Source organism: Trachypithecus francoisi, unplaced genomic scaffold (assembly GCF_009764315.1).
Source record: "Trachypithecus francoisi isolate TF-2019V2 unplaced genomic scaffold, Tfra_2.0 Contig01585, whole genome shotgun sequence".
Classification (NCBI taxonomy): Eukaryota; Metazoa; Chordata; class Mammalia; order Primates; family Cercopithecidae; genus Trachypithecus; species Trachypithecus francoisi.
The window spans coordinates 4,493,007-4,506,191 of record NW_022681444.1 but is presented as its reverse complement, the minus strand read 5'-3'; the positions used below and the strand labels follow the sequence as shown (position 1 = coordinate 4,506,191).

Here is a 13,185-nt window from a genome sequence, read left to right as displayed (position 1 = left end):
GAAGGTCTATTGTGTGAAGGTCAGGATCCCCTGGTGGGGTAAACCAAGGATTCTAAAACATGAGATAAGGACATCTGGATGGATATGCCTGAGGATTTTGACTCCACGAGATAAACCCCAGGCCTCTCTGGGCTTACCAAGCTGAGTTAGGACTGGAGCTATTGCTGCACTGGAAGATGCTGCAGAGGCTCATCTGCCACAGGTGACACACGCCCCCGTGGGTGGTGACCCTGCTTCCACTCCTGGCTGCCAGGCTGGAAACTAGGATTAAATCCCAAAGTAACCTGGCTGGGGATAGACTGGACCAAACAAAGGAGAACAGAGATCCCCTCCCTAAATTGCAAAAATTAACCAGTTTGTACTGGTACAAGCCAGGGGAGTACCCCTGAGATTGGATTTGGCGGGTACTTGATCAAGGAAGCTGGAATGTAAGATTGGATAAGCAAGAAATCATTCACTTAGGGACACTTTCTCCAGACAAGGGATGTATGTATGTATGTATGTATGTATGTATTTGAGACAAGAGTCTCACTCTGTTGCCCAGGCTGGAGTGCAGTGCTACAATCTCGGCTTACTGCAACCTCTGCCTCCTGGGTTCAAGTGATTCTCCTGTCTCAGCCTACCGAGTAGCTGGGACTACAGGCGCACACCTCCACACCCAGCTAATTTTTTTTTTTTTTTTAAGAGATGGGTTTTCACCATGTTGGCCAGGCTGGTCTCGAACTCCTGACCTCAAGTGATCCACCCACCTCAGCCTCCCAAAGTGCTAGGATTACAGGCGTGAGCCACCGCGCCTGGCCAGGACCAGGGATTTAATACCCCAGTGAGGAATATAGCTACTGGGGTGGCTCTCAGAAGCCTGGCGAAAACAATGGCCAATTCTCAGTGAAGTGGAAATTCTCTACCATCTTCCTCTACCCTGGCAGATGGCAGAAGTGGGCATACTGAAACAGACATACGGTTGGTCCTCATTATTCATGGATTCCAGTTCCATATTTGTGAATTAGCCTGCTCACTACAATTTATTTGTAGCCCAGAATGAATACTCGCAGTACTTTTGTGGTCATTCATGGACATGCACAGAGCAGTAAAAATTTGAGTCAGTCTATATATACATTCCTGGCTGAGGTCAAACAACACTCTGTCTTCTTGTTTCAACTCTTGTACTATAAATAACTATCTTTTCTCCATCTATTTAGTGCTATATTTTTCATATTTTTTTGCTTTTTCTGGGTGATCGCACTGATTGAAGTGGCTCAGGTATAGCGCTGAAATGCTCTCTGGTGTTCCTGAGCACGAGCCGTCTGTGGCGGGACCCTACTGAGATATATATGAGTTAGATAAAGCTTTATTCAGGCATAAGTTATAGTGCTGCTGGGTGTGAGTTTCATGTGTGTCCGTGTGTTTTTGTTTGTTTGCTTGCTTGTTTATTTGAGACCACGTCTCACTCTGTAGCCCAGGTTGGACTGCAGTGATGCGATCTCAGCTGACTGCAGCCTCCACCTCCTGGGTTCCAGTGATTCTCCTGCCTCAGCCTCCCAGGTAGCTGGGATTACAGGCACCTGCCACCGCACCCGGCTAATTTTTGTATTTTTAGTAGAGATGGGGTTTCACCATGTTGGCCAGGGTGGTTACAAACTCCTGACCTCAAGTGATCCGCCCATCTCAGCCTCCCAAAGTGCTAGGATTACAGGCATGAGCCACCATGCCCAGCCGAGTTTAATGTTAACAAATCAACAATGTATATTAACAAAGTATCTCTAAACAGAAACACACAAAATATCATTATATATTGATATATATATATATTTTTTTTTTTTTTTTTTTGAGACAGAATTTCACTCTTGTCGCCCAGACTAGAGCGCAATGGTGAAATCTGGCTCACTGCAACCTCTGCCTCCCAGGTTCAAGCAATTCTCCTGCCTCAACCTCCCAAGTAGTTAGGATTACAGGCATGCACCACCACTCCTAGCTAATTTTTGTATTTTTAGTAGAGACAGGGTTTCACCATGTTGGTCAGACTGGTCTCCAACTCCTGACCTCGTGATCTGCCCGCCTCAGCCTCCCAAAGTGTTGGGATTACAGACGTGAGCCACCGCGCCTGGCCACACCATTTCCACTTGATGATGGATTGTGGCTGCCCATGCTCAACCTTACAGCTTGGTGGATCAGATAATACTCAATGCATGATGGGCAGCTTAGTCACACAGTCACCCACCATTCCCGCATCAGGTGTTCAATTTCAACAAGGGCTCACTCGGTAGCAAGACATGAGATGTTTCTCAAAAGGAGAAACTTGTCTACAGACAAGGGTATGACTTTGTAGAGGTCTGTATCCTCCTATTGGGGCTTGGTAGAGGCTCCATGGAGCACTCCTATTAATCATATGCACATGGAGCATCAAAGAATCTACTTAGTCATAGGCCCGAGTGGCAGAAAACCTTGCACTGCAGTCTGGATTTCTCCAGACCTTTCTCTTGCTATAGGTCCCACTCAAAACCAGCAGCTCAACAGGTTACTGGTAACTGGGTCAGAGCAGCTCACTCAAATACAATATATGTTGTATCCAAAATCCAAAAAGTCTCACCAAACATTGTGTTTCTTTTTAATGACAAGCAGTGTATGGTGAAACATCTTATTTCACATTAGGAGGAATATCCCAACATTCTCCCAAACCACTGGACCCTCAGGAGCTTCATTGAGGTAGTGGGCTCCTGAATCTTTGGGGGGTTTATTTCCCACTCTTTGGCTCACACGTGTCTAAGACATGTAAGGCACTTGCTATTTCCTGCCCTGTAATCCAATTGTAGGGGAATGGCTCCTCCATGGCACTCTGGCAACGTGCACTTATCCACAGAGGCCATGCATTAAAAGCTTGAATTGCGGCCGGGCACAGTGGCTCACGCCTGTAATCCCAGCACTTTGGGAGGCTGAGGTGGGTGGATCATGAGGTCAGGCGATCGAGACCAGCCTGGACAACATGGTGAAACCCCGTCTCTACCAAAATACAAAAAATTAGCTAGCTGTGGTGGCACATGCCTGTAGTCCCAGCTACTTGGGAGGCTGAGGCAGGGGAATTGCTTGAACCCAGGAGGCAGAGGTTGCAGTGAGCTGAGATCGTGGCACTGCACTCCAGCCCGGCGACAGAGCAAGACTCTGTCTCAAAAAAAAAAAAAAGCTGGAATGGCAGCTTACCTAAGTCTTGGAAGAATGCCTTGAAATCCTCCTGGAACACAAGAAGATGTAAAGCTTGCGAGGACTCACCTTCCTGTCTTCCATAGGCTATCATTGAGACAGTTTCTCATTGCTCCCAGGTTCTGATGAGGTATGAGACTTCCCAGATCAACCCCTCAGAATAGATAGAGCTACACAATCAGTCCCGCAAACTGCTTAGCTGCAGCCTACTATCAGCTTCTTAGTCGCCGAAGATGTTGGCTCCCCATGAGCTATCCTTTTTGCTGTCTGAGTAATAAACAATCTAAAAGTGGTTTATTGTAACTTTGTCAGTTATCAATCACACCTTGGCCTTGACCTTGCTTTATCCTGCATGCTTGGCACCAATACACATGATTTATCAATGTAGTCAACCAGTGTGACGTTCCACGGGATATCAAGACAATCAAGATCTCTGTGGACTAGATTATGAAAGAGGGCAGGAGAGTTGAGAAAGCCCTGAGGCGAGATGAAAAAGGTATATAGTTGACTATGTTAGGTTAAAGCAAATTACTTCTGGTGGTCTCTGCAATTTTGCGTAAAGAAAAAGGACTTTTTGGTCAGGCGCGCTGGCTCACACCTATAATCCCAGCACTTTGGGAGCCCGAGGCAGGCAGATCACGAGGTCAGGAGTTTGAGAACAGCCTGATCAACAAGGTAAAACCCTGTCTCTACTAAAAATACAAAAATTAGCTGGGCATGGTGGCAGGCACCTGCAATCCCAGCTACTCAGGAGGCTGAAGCAGGAGAATCGCTTGAACCTGGGAGGTGGAGGTGGCAGTGAGCCAAGATCGTGCCACTGCACTCCAGCCTGGATGACAGAGTGAGACTCCATCTCAAAAAAAAAAAAGAAGAAGAAGAAGAAAAAGGACTTTTTTCTAAATCAGTATCTGCATACCAAGTACCAAGGACTACGCTGATTTGCTGCAATAGATTCCATATCTGGGATAGTAGCTGCAATTGAAGTAACCCTCTAGAGACACTGCAACATAATAAAAAATATATATTTGGCCTTGATCCCTGGTTCCTGGCACGGAGCTCCTAAAATCTTTGTAATTTCCTGAGTGATAGGAGGTAGAGACAGAGGTGAGAGGAGTATCTTCTGTTATTCATAATAAGCTCCTTTCAACCATACCTGTGTATATGCTGATGAGATGACTCTTGGTGGGCCCCTAGATAGCATCGGGGTTGGGGTTGGGGGCTAATTGCCTGAGGAACCAACCTTGTAATTAGAGGGTTGCAACTTTCAACCCTGACCCCCAACTCTCAGACAGGAGAGAAGGGCTGGAGATTGACTTCAATCACCAGTGGCCAATGATGTAATCAATCATGTCTATGTAATAAAGCCTCTATAAAGTCCCCTAAACTGCGGGCTTCAGAGAGGTTCTAGGTTGAACACATCAAGGTGCTGGGAGGGTGGTGTGCCCAGAGAGAGCAGGCCTTCCTGTGGCAGGACAGTTCTCCTTGACAATCACATAAACAGGCCTCCATGACAGTCACACAGACAGGCCGCATAGCCCTCCAGTTACACAGACAAATTTCCACAGAGCTGCCTTAACATTGAGCAAATAATTAAACCTAGAGAAATCAGTGACCAGACATCAAAACTAGACATGAAACATACGGTCAGTAGGAGCCTTGCATGGGCTTCTCCCTAACTTGGAGCAAGCCGAAATAACGGAGACAGCCTTCCATTCCTAGTGCCAGGACCCATCTTAGGTCGACGAAATCTGAGACGAGTCAAGGTAACAGAGGCAGCTGTGTGAATAGATTTATTGGACCGTCTAAGGCAGCTCTCTGGACCAAGCTGTTAATGAGATAAGATAGAAATAATCACTCCGGTACCACAGTAGACAGGCCTTGAAGGTACTGGTGACTCTTTTTTTTTTTTTTTGAGACGGAGTCTCGCTCTTTCGCCCAGGCTGGAGTGCAGTGGCCGGATCTCAGCTCACTGCAAGCTCCGCCTCCCAGGTTTACGCCATTCTCCTGCCTCAGCCTCCCGAGTAGCTGGGACTACAGGCGCCGCCACCTCGCCCGGCTAGTTTTTTTTTTGTATTTTTTAGTAGAGACGGGGTTTCACCGTGTTAGCCAGGATGGTCTCGATCTCCTGACCTCGTGATCCGCCCATCTCGGCCTCCCAAAGTGCTGGGATTACAGGCTTGAGCCACCACGCCCGGCCACTGGTGACTCTTAATTGGACTTAGCAAGCATTCTTCTTGGCCTCTGACCTTCTAATTGAAACAAAATTAGTTATCTATAGACTTAGGCAAATGCTATACTGCACATAGGCACATAACCCCAACCTGTATAAGAACTAAGAAAATTGTAATACTTTGAGCTGGTCTGGTGGAATTATCTCCAGCATTCTCCCTGTATCCAGTTATAGCAATAAGTTCCCTTCTTTCTTAGTTTGTCTGTTTCTTGTTATTGTGTCACAAGAAAATGCAGCTGGACCCGGCTCGGTTCCAGGAACATTCATTCCCACATGCCTCATCCCATCTCCTCCATTTGGCTGTCCCTGAGTTGTATACTTTATATTAAGGCAGTATTAGTAAGCAAAGTGCCTTTCTGAGTTTTGTGAGCTATTCTAGTAAATCATTAAACGTAAGAAGGGGATTGTGGGAATCTCTAATTGCTAGCTGATTGGTCAGAGGTATGGGAGGCCCAGACTTGTGATGGACATGTGAAGTAGGGGCAGTATTGTGGGACTGTGCCCTTAACCTGTGGGGTCTGCACTAACTTCAAGTAGTCAGTGTTGGAATAGAATCAAATCACTTTACACCCAGCTGGTGTCTAGAAAGTTGGAGAATTGGTTGTCAGTATAGAAAGAAGGAAAGAAAAAAAAAAAAAAAAAAAGCCCATGCATTTGGTGTCAGAAGTGTGAGTAGAAATAGACCACAGTACATCTAATCCACAGATATTCTCCAAGATCATGCCTTTTGTACAGTTCAAACAGGTAATTTAAATGGGAATGAGACAGGAATTACCACCCCTATGTATTTCAAGTCTTTAATGTCATTATTGTCTGCAGTTCTCCCTGGGAAAATGATACTACTTTTGGTTAAGTATCCTAGTAAAGGGCCGGGTGTGGTGGCTCAAGCCTGTAATCCCAGCACTTTGGGAGGCCAAGACGGGAGGATCACAAGGTCAGGAGATCGAGACCATCCTGGCCAACACAGTGAAACCCTGTCTCTACTAAAAAATACAAAAAACTAGCCGGGTGAGGTGGCGGGCACCTATAGTCCCATCTACTTGGGAGGCTGAGGCAGGAGAATGGCATAAACCCGGGAGGCGGAGCTTGCAGTGAGCCGAGATCCGGCCACTGCACTCCAGCCTGGGCGACAGAGTGAGACTCTGTCTCAAAAAAAAAAAAACTATCCTAGTAAAGAAGGGAAATTCCAAGGGCTTCTACTGGGCTCTACCTACCATTAACAATCTTCATTCCACAGATCAGGGAGTCAATGTGGGTTACTGAGTATGTCTATTCCAATCATATAGTCCAGAACTGTGGAAATGACCATAGGTGGTCAATGGATCTGCCAGGCCCACAGTGGGACAGACTTTGGCCAAAACTCCATTTTTTTTTACCTACTCACCATAAGCCCCTAGTTTGTGACACGTGGACTACAGTGGTATTTTGTGTTGGCAGAAATTATCATCATCTAATTAGACCCTGCAACGGACTAAATGTTTATGTTCCCCCAAAATTCATCTGCTGAAATCTTTTTTTTTTTTTGTGACAGAGTCTCACTCTGTCACCCAGGCTGGAGTGCAGTGGTGCACAATCTCAGCTCACTGCAATCTCCGCTTCCTGGGTTCAAGTGATTCTCCTGCCTTAGCCTCCTGAATAGCTGGCCTTACAGGTGTGCACCACCACGCCCAGCTAATTTTTGTATTTTTAGTAGAGATGGGGTTTCACCATGTTGGCCAGGCTAGTCTCAAACTCCTGACCTCAAGTGATCTGCCTGTCTCGGCCTCCCAAAGTGCTGGGATTACAGATGTGAGACACCTCACCTGGCTCTTTTTTTTTTTTTTTTTTTTTTGAAGGGGGATTGCGGACAGAGTCTCAGTCTGTCGCCTTGGAGTGCAGTGGTGCAATCTTTGCTCACTGCAACCTCTGCCTCCAGGGTTCAAGTGATCCTCATGCCTCAGCCTCCCAAGTAGCTGGGATTACAGGCACATGCCACCAAGCCCAGCTAATTTTCATACTTTTAGTAGAAACGGGGTTTCTCCGTGTTGGCCAGGCTGGACTCAAACTCCTGACCTCAAGTAATTCGCCTGCCTCGACCTCCCAAAGTGCTGGGATTACAGGCATGAGCCATCGCGCCTGGCCTCATATGCTGAAAATTTTTTTTTTTTTTTTTTTGGAGTCTTGCTCTGTCACCCAAGCTGGAAGTGCTGGAATGCAGTGGCATGATCTCCGCTCACTGCAAACTCTGCCTCCCGGGTTCAAGTGATTTTCCTGCTTCAACTTCCTGAGTAGCTGGGACTACAGGCGCACGCCACCGTAACTGGCTTTTTTTTTGTAATTTAGCAGAGATGGGGTTTCACCATGTTGCCCAGGCTGGTCTCAAACTCCTGAGCTCAGGCAATCTGCCCACCTCGGCCTCCCAAAGTGCTAGGATTACAGGCATGAGTCACCAAACCCCCAAGGTAATGGCATTTGGAAGGCCTTTGGCAGGTGATCAGGTCGTGAGGGCAGGGATTAGTGCTATTATAAAAGAGATCCCCAAAGAGATGCCTTGCCTCTTTCACCATGTAAAGCTATAGTGACAAGATGACTGTGTTTGAGGAACAGGCCCTCACCCAACACTGAATCTGCCAACACCTTGATCTTGGACTTCCCAGCCTCCAGAACGGTGAGAAATAAATTTCTGTTGTTTATAAGCCGCCCAATCTATGGTATTTTGTTATAGCAGCCTGAACAGACCAAGACAGAGCCAGTATCTAGTACTCCTCAAAAGACACACAGTCACTTTAGTAAATAGTTACAGATACCTTGGGTGCCAGTACTGCAAAATCCTTTCTCAAGGAAACCTGATCTCCTTTCCACTATGGGGCTCTAGGGCTATGAACTGGCTTCGGTCCAGAACTAGGTGAAAAGTTACAACTTCCTATTATGGGCACTTAAGTTGAGTTTCTTTTTTTGAGAGGGAGTCTTGCTCTGTCGCCAGGCTGGAGTATAGTGGTGCAATCTCAGCTTACTGCAACCTCCGCCTCCAGTTCAAGCGATTCTCCTGCCTCAGCCTCCTGAGTAGCTGGGACTACAGGCTCGTGCCACCATGCCCAGCTAATTTTTGTATTTTTAGTAGAGATGGGGTTTCACCATGTTGGCCAGGCTAGTCTCAAACTCCTGACCTCAAGTGATCTGCCTGTCTCGGCCTCCCAAGTGCTGGGATTACAGATGTGAGACACCTCACCTGGCTCTTTTTTTTTTTTTTTTTTTTGAAGGGGGATTGCGGACAGAGTCTCAGTCTGTCGCCTTGGAGTGCAGTGGTGCAATCTTTGCTCACTGCAACCTCTGCCTCCAGGGTTCAAGTGATCCTCATGCCTCAGCCTCCCAAGTAGCTGGGATTACAGGCACATGCCACCAAGCCCAGCTAATTTTCATACTTTTAGTAGAAACGGGGTTTCTCCGTGTTGGCCAGGCTGGACTCAAACTCCTGACCTCAAGTAATTCGCCTGCCTCGACCTCCCAAAGTGCTGGGATTACAGGCATGAGCCATCGCGCCTGGCCTCATATGCTGAAAATTTTTTTTTTTTTTTTTGGAGTCTTGCTCTGTCACCCAAGCTGGAAGTGCTGGAATGCAGTGGCATGATCTCCGCTCACTGCAAACTCTGCCTCCCGGGTTCAAGTGATTTTCCTGCTTCAACTTCCTGAGTAGCTGGGACTACAGGCGCACGCCACCGTAACTGGCTTTTTTTTTGTAATTTAGCAGAGATGGGGTTTCACCATGTTGCCCAGGCTGGTCTCAAACTCCTGAGCTCAGGCAATCTGCCCACCTCGGCCTCCCAAAGTGCTAGGATTACAGGCATGAGTCACCAAACCCCCAAGGTAATGGCATTTGGAAGGCCTTTGGCAGGTGATCAGGTCGTGAGGGCAGGGATTAGTGCTATTATAAAAGAGATCCCCAAAGAGATGCCTTGCCTCTTTCACCATGTAAAGCTATAGTGACAAGATGACTGTGTTTGAGGAACAGGCCCTCACCCAACACTGAATCTGCCAACACCTTGATCTTGGACTTCCCAGCCTCCAGAACGGTGAGAAATAAATTTCTGTTGTTTATAAGCCGCCCAATCTATGGTATTTTGTTATAGCAGCCTGAACAGACCAAGACAGAGCCAGTATCTAGTACTCCTCAAAAGACACACAGTCACTTTAGTAAATAGTTACAGATACCTTGGGTGCCAGTACTGCAAAATCCTTTCTCAAGGAAACCTGATCTCCTTTCCACTATGGGGCTCTAGGGCTATGAACTGGCTTCGGTCCAGAACTAGGTGAAAAGTTACAACTTCCTATTATGGGCACTTAAGTTGAGTTTCTTTTTTTGAGAGGGAGTCTTGCTCTGTCGCCAGGCTGGAGTATAGTGGTGCAATCTCAGCTTACTGCAACCTCCGCCTCCCAGTTCAAGCGATTCTCCTGCCTCAGCCTCCTGAGTAGCTGGGACTACAGGCTCGTGCCACCATGCCCAGCTAATTTTTGTATTTTTAGTGGAGATGGGGTTTCACCATGTTGGCCAGGATGGTTTTGATCTATTGACCTTGTGATCCGCCCGCCTCGGCCTCCCAAAGTGCTGGGATTAGAGGTGTGAGCCACCGCACCCGACCAAGTCGAGTTTCTACAATTAGAAATATTTTCTGTTATAATGATGAATCAAATAATATTTCAATAGGCTGCCTGTTTCATCCCTGGGGATACCATGATTAATTAATCACCCATGAGATTCCCTACAGGTCATAACATTCTGATTGCCACTGTGTTCTTGCTGCCCATGGTGGTCCTTACGTCTACCTTGTCTGGTATTTTTTTTTTTTTTTTTTTGAAATGGAGTCTTCCTCTGTCGCCCAGGCTGGAGCACAGTGGTGCAATTTCAGCTCACTGCAACCTCCGCCTCCCAGGTTCAAGTGATTCTACTGCCTCAGCCTCCCGAGCAACTGGTACTATAGGTGTGCACCACCACTCCTGGCTAATGTGTGTGTGTGTGTGTGTGTGTGTGTGTGTGTGTGTGTGTGTTTTGAGATGGAGTCTCGCCCTATCCCTCAGGCTGGAGTGCAATGGCGCAATCTCCACTCACTGCAACCTCCACCTCCCAGGTTCAAGCTATTCTCCTGCCTCAGCCTCCTGAGTAGCTGGGATTACAGGCACCACCACTATGCCCGGCTAATTTTTGTATTTTTAGTAGAGATGGGGTTTCACCATGTTAGCCAGGCTGGTCTCAAACTCCTGACCTCAGGTGATCCACCCGCCTCAGCCTCCCAAAGTGCTGAGATTACAAGTGTGAGCCACCACGCCCAGCTTTTTTTGTTTTTCTTTTTCTTTTTCTCTTTGTATTTTTAGTAGAGATAGGGTTTTACCATGTTGACCAGACTGGTCTCGAACGCCTGACCTCAGGTGATCCACCCACCTCAACTTCCCAAAGTGCTGGGTTTACAGGTGTGAACCACCGTGTTCAGCCTCTGCCTGGTTTTTAAGGGCTGCCTGCCACTTGACTTTTGTCACCATAAGTCCCATCATCCTCAGTGAATCCAATTTTCAGCCAAGCAACCCGGCAAACGGTGCCACTTCTAGCTGCATGAGCTGGCACAATGAATCCAGGCTCTCCAGTCAGGGCACCCATATACATAAATTCAGCCCTGTCCAGTGTTCCATTCTGTCCTCCTTGGTCTAACCACTGCCAAACACACTCCTTAGGTGTTTGTGATAAATGGCAAAATTATTTCAATAAATGGCAAGATCATTTTGTAGTATTTACTATCTCCTTCCAGGTCACACTTTGTATTCTGAAGCATGCTGAAATCTGATGCTAGATACAATTGTAGGGGTGATTAAGCGGTGGATGGAGTGGGTCTTGGAGAGAATGGGCACCTCCATACAAGGCCACTGTCCCAGGTGAGATGACTGCTGGCCTTCAAGCAAGGAAGGGATTTTCCTCTCAGACATGAGAAAGCAAACCATGTCCCTCCCATAGAAGGGAGGGAGGCTCAGAGACATTCAGGGGTTTGGGGATTCTCAGATTTATCTGAGTCTGCCTGGATGCCCCACTCAGGCTCTCAGGCTTCTAGTCTTTCTGAATCAATGCCCTAGATTTTTCATGAGAAATGTGGCAAGGCTGTGAGTTCAACGAATATTTTAATTCTGCAACCCACAAAGTTTGGGTCTGGTTTTCACTGAGGTGGACCCACACCTCAAGAAAGAAGAGATGCACTCAGACCCACCATAAAAGCCGTGGATTCTCTAACCATGACTCAAGCCTGAAGCTTCTCATTTTCTTTCTGTAAGTGCTCTAGTGCAGTCAGAGAAAGCCATTCCTTTCTCAGCCCTTGAAGTTAGTATTCCTGCCTATCGGTAAAACTGGCAGCCACATTTCATCAAAATCAACTTCAGAGAATCATTTCATGAGTCACGATACTGCTATATGCTGTGAGTTTCCAACTTGTGCTTTCCCACTGGCAAGTGAGGCAGCAGTGCATTCAAGACTAGAACAACCAAACCTGTCCCAGAGTCCCATCCTGGAGAGACCAGCCAAAGCCTAGGCAGGAGAAAGAAATCAGCCAGGTGTGGCCGGGCGCGGTGGTTCACACCTGTAATCCCAGCGTTTTGGGAGGATGAGGCGGGCGGATCACGAGGTCAGGAGATCGAGACCATCCTGGCTAACATGGTGAAACCCCGTCTCTACTAAAAATACAAAAAATTAGCCAGGCGTGGTGGCAGGTGCCTGTAGTCCCAGCTACTTGGGAGGCTGAGGCAGGAGAATGGCGTGAACCTGGGAGGTGGAGCTTGCAGCAAGCCGAGATCGCGCCACTGCATTCCAGCCTGGGCGAAAGAGTGAGACTCCGTCTTAAAAAAGAAAAAAAAAAGAAAAGAAAGAAAAAGAAATCAGCCAGGTGTGGTGACTCACACCTGTAATCCCAGCACTTTGGGAGGCCAAGGTGGGTTGATTGCTTGAGCCCAAGAGTTGAAAACCAGTCTGGGCAACATAGCAAGACCCCATCTCTACAAAAAATACAAAAATTAGCCAGGTGTGGTGGTGTGCACCTGTAGTCCCAGGTACTCGAGAGGGCAAGCTGGGAGGATTGATTGAGCCCTGGGGGGTGAGGCGGCGGTAAGGCGACACTGAGCCATGATTGCACCACTGCACTCCAGCCTGGGCGACACAGCGAGACTGTCTCAAAAAAAAAAAAAAAAAAAAAAAGAAGAAGAAGGCAGGTTGCTTGGTCACAGAAGCATTGTAAGAGGGTCACCAGGGTTCACATTGGAAATGCAGAGCTGAACACCAGGAACGAGCTCTCCGTGTGTGTCATCTCAGGCCACTCTCCTGTGCTCCAGCCACTTTGGCCTTTTTCGGTTCCTTGTATATGTCAGGATTCTTCCAGCCTCAAGTCCCTTGCACATGCTGTTCCCTCTGTTTGAAATGCTTCTCCTTCCCTGCCACCTCCCTTACCTAGTAACTTACCATCAGGTTTCTTTCAAGTGTCACTTCCTGTGGCTCCCACATGGGGTCAGATCCTCCTGTCATAGGCTCTCCTGGTTTCCTCGACCTTTTCTTCATTGCATTTTGTGATTATGTGCTACTCTGGCCATGTGATTAATGTGACTGCTGTTTCTCCACTGCTAAACTCAAAGCTTCCATGAGGGCCAGGCTGTCAGCTTTGCTCTCTACTGTACCCCTAATGCTTAGCACAGGTTTGGGACATGACCGATAATATACAATCTAAAGTAGGGCAAGCTATGAAGCCACATCCCACTTCACA

General features: G+C 47.4%; 1 protein-coding gene across 1 annotated transcript in view; it reads right to left on the bottom strand.

The window, feature by feature from the left end:
- RALGPS1 (Ral GEF with PH domain and SH3 binding motif 1) overlaps window positions 1-4,946 on the bottom strand; it is a 327,157-nt gene extending 322,211 nt beyond the window's left edge. Inside the window, exon 1 of the mRNA XM_033191416.1 lies at window positions 4,838-4,946. The gene's annotated coding sequence lies outside the window, so the exon portion shown is untranslated. The remainder of the gene's footprint in view (window positions 1-4,837) is intronic.
- Window positions 4,947-13,185: the final 8,239 nt, after the last annotated feature.